This window comes from Mustela nivalis, assembly GCF_964662115.1.
Source record: "Mustela nivalis genome assembly, contig: HAP1_SCAFFOLD_63, whole genome shotgun sequence".
NCBI classification, from domain to species: Eukaryota; Metazoa; Chordata; class Mammalia; order Carnivora; family Mustelidae; genus Mustela; species Mustela nivalis.
Genome location: NW_028136532.1, coordinates 2275033 through 2279144, shown reverse-complemented (window position 1 = coordinate 2279144; position 4112 = coordinate 2275033).

The following is a 4112-nucleotide window of genomic DNA, read 5'->3' as shown; positions in this document are numbered from 1 at the left end:
AGCTTTGGCATAGCTCCCATGCACAAGTTTCCTTGTGGAGACGAGATTTGTTCTGGTGGGTGCCTCAGGAAATCCCCTCTGCTGGTATTGGAATCCAGGCTTTTGAGGAGACATGCCTGTAAACCAAAGCAATGGATCCGATCATGGCGTCGGGTCCTGTCTGGTTCAATCTTCTTGGTATGAGTTGAGGTAGATGAGTGGAGGTAGATGCTCAGCCGGTATCAACCGCCCTTTTTTGTCCCGGGCGACCTACACTATTGGGATGGCCTCAGGGACTTTGGAGGGTTCTCCTAATTTGTACGATTTTTGACAATGGAATGGGCAGAATTCCCATGGATTGGGTGGGGGCAGTCCTAATGTGTGGCTCCAGGGGCCCCAGCCTGGAGGGAGTGTGGCCCAGGACTTTGAGGACAGAAGACTGAAAACACAAACTCAGCTTAAGTTTGGGGACGTAGGTATGGCACGCCCGATCTACAAACCATGAGAAGAACTCTTTAGGATATGAAGAATGAGCGAGTCTGAGGAGCTTGCTCAGGCTTTTGTCTCTGGATTTTGTTTCAGCGATGGCCGCGGAATGTTGGGGAGTCCTCATGGGCCATGGACGAATCTTCCTCTCTGTGGATTTGGCCCGATCCCAATTGTTTTTCGTCAATCTGTGGGATGGGAGGACTGCTTTCAGGTTTGTTACCTCAGGTGTCCCACCAAAAGAGGAATTCCAAAGAGGAGCCCTGGGGAAGAGTGAAGGGACAACCCGAACTATGGTTAAAAATCGGGGCCTAGGGGCATGGCAAGCCCAATATGCTGTCTCTTCATATAGGCCCTGAGAGGCCTTACCTGAGGACTGGGCTCAGGCTGAGGGTCACAATGTGTGTTTGTGACCAATGTGGCCCGCAAGCATGGGTTGGGCCTCATGGGCCACGCTTGTTTCAACTACACTGAACGTTGGACAACATGCCAACCACAAGTTTTCTTGCCATGGGGAAAGAGTTCTGATTTCTGCATCATTTTCAACCTTGGGCAATGGTTGGAGATAAGGTCTAGGTTCTGGAGCCTGAAAACCGCAGTTGGGAAGAGATGACAACCTAAGGCCATGGTGGGTCCGATGTGCTCAGTGTGCGGCCAGCTGTCTGGGTGGGACCAGGAGGTCCAGGCTCAGGCTGGGTCAGAAGGGGAAATAGTGCCCAGGTCAGCCTATATGTTTGGGGTACAGCCGAATGGCGTGCAGGTTGATCCTCATTTGCGGTTTCGGGGTAGCCCTGAGGGCAATGTTTTACTTCTGTAGGGCAGGCAGAGTGCGGCATTGTAGTTCTGGATTGCCCAACTGGAGGGCTTGTGGGCCAGTAGTCTGAGGACGGAGTCTGAGAACCCAAGCTAGGCCTAGGTTTCTGGGTGAGGATATGGCAGGCACAATCTACAGACCTCAATCGAGATCTCGTGCATCTGAAGTCAGGGCAAGGATCAGACGATTGCACAGGTTGGACTTTCTGCCCTGATGGCCCTTTCTTGAAGGGGGTTGGATCACGAGGACATGGGGGTTTTCCCACGATGGGAGTTGTGAGAAGCTCCAAACTGCAAAGATTCTTCTGCAGGACAATTGAGACCTGTTGGTTGGCTCCAGGCCAACGATTCCGAGCAGGGTTCTAAGGATGGATGGCTGGGTAGCCCACCTCGCATTCCAATGGTCTCCAAGCAACAAGACAGGTTAGATCTGCTGGATGTGGGGGGCAACCGAGGAGGCTGAGTTGAAATGGACTCTCCTGTGGATGTGTCCTAATATGTTTTTGTGTCTATGGAGACCTTGGAATGAAGCGGTGGCCCTGGGGCCCTGAAGGGTTCTCCTAAACAGAGGCTTTGACACAGCTCCAACGTGCATGTTTCCCATGTGTAGATGAGATTTGTTCTGATGGGTGAGTCAAGAAATAGCCATATGCTGGTATTGAAATCCAGGCCTCTGAGGAGAGATGCCTGGAAACCAAAGCAATGGATCCGATTAGTGCCTAGGGGCCTGTTCGTTCCTTTTTACCTCTGGGGACATCAGTCTACGGGTCTGAGTGCAGGTAGGTGCTCAGATGGGCTCAGATTGCCCCTGTTTGTCCTGGGAAGCCACAACTATTGGGATGGCCTCAGGGACTTTGGAGGTTATCCTACTAGTAGGGTTGTGGCCATTGGAATGGGCACATACAATTCCCTTTGAGAGGGCTAGTACAGTCCTCAGGTTTGGCTCCAGGGCCCTGAGCCTGTAGGGTGTGTAGGCCAGAGCTGTTTGGACAGTTGCCTGAAAACACAATCTCGGCTTATGTTTTGGGTCATAGGTATGGCAGGACTGATCTACAGACCATGAGGAGAACACTTCGGGATATGAAAAAAGGGCGAGTGTGAGGCTCTTGCTCAAGTTTTTGTCTCTGGATATCGTGTCACTCATGGTCGTGAAATTGCCGGGTTACTATATGGGAAATGGACGAGTCTTACTCTCTGGGGGTTCGGTCCCGTCCAAAGAGTTTGGGGTCATTCTGGGGATGGAAGAAGTCCGTTTTTTTGTTGTTGTCGATTTGTTTCATTTTGTTTTTTAACCTCAGATGTCCCACCAAATGAGGGATTCCAGAGTAGAGCCCTGGGGTGGGGCGAGTGGACAACCAGAAATCTGGTTAAATTTGGGGACTAGGGACATGTCAAGGCCATTATGACATCTAATGGTCCAGCCACTGAGAGGACTTACTAGAGGACAGGACTCACGCTGAGGTCACAATGCGTGTTTATGCTCTCGTCGCACTCAAGAATGGGCGGGGCCTCAGGGTGAATGCTGGTTTCTCCTACACTGAACGTTGGACAACATGCCAACCACAAGGTTTCTTGCCATGGGTCAGGAAGAGTTCTGATTTCTGCATCACAGCCACCCGTGGGCAGTGATTGGAGATAAGGTATAGGTTCTGAAGCCTGAAAACTGAGGTAGGGAAAAGATGATGACTTAAGGCCATGGCGGTTCTGATATGCACAACCTGCGGTCAGCTGTCTGGGTGTTGGTCAGCAGGTCCGGGCTCAGGTTGTGTCAGACAGTGCATTATTGCCCAGGTTAGACTATATAATTTGGGTACATTCGAGTGCCGTGTAGGTTTATCCTCATTTAAGCTCCTGGGCTGCTCATTAGGCAATATATTTTTTCTAGAGGGCAGGAAGAGTGCTTCATTGTCGGTCCGGAATTGCCAAACTTGAGGGCTTCGGGGCCAGGAGAGTGAGGACGGAAGTCTGAGAACACAAGCTAGACTTCGGATTCAGGGTGAGGGCACGGCAGGTACCCCCTGCAGATCTGAACCAATATCTCATGCATCTGAAGTCAGGGCGAGGATCCGACGTTGGCTCAGGTTGGAGTTTCAGTGCATGACGGCCCCTTCATGAAGGGAGCGGAATCTCGAGGCCATGGAGGTTTTCCACGTTGGGAGATATGGGATGCCCCCTTCAAGGATTCCTTCTGCAGGACAATTGAGACCTGTTGGACAGCTCCAGGACATCCCATATGGAATGACTCCAGAGCACCGTTCGAGGATGGATGCCTGGGAAGTCCGCCTAGCCTTCCAATTGTCTCCTAGCAACAAGACACTTTAGATCTAATGGATCTGCGGGAGCAACCGGGGTGGCTGATTTGAAATGCACTTTCCAGAGGATGGGTCCTAATGTGTGTTTGTGTCTTTGAGGGCCTTGGAATGGGGAGGTGGCACCGGGACACTGAAGTATTCTCCGTAGCTTTGGCTTAGCTCCCATGCACAAGTTTCCTTGTGGAGACGAGATTTGTTCTGATGGGTGCCTCAGGAAATCCCCTCTGCTGGTATTGGAATCCAGGCTTTTGAGGAGACATGCCTGTAAACCAAAGCAATGGATCCGATCATGGCGTCGGGTCCTGTCTGGTTCAATCTTCTTGGTATGAGTGGAGGTATATGAGTGGAGGTAGATGCTCAGCCGGTATCAACCGCCCTTTTTTGTCCCGGCGACCTACACTATTGGGATGGCCTCAGGGACTTTGGAGGGTTCTCCTAATTTGTACGATTTTTGACAATGGAATGGGCAGAATTCCCATGGATTGGGTGGGGGCAGTCCTAATGTGTGGCTCCAGGGGCCCC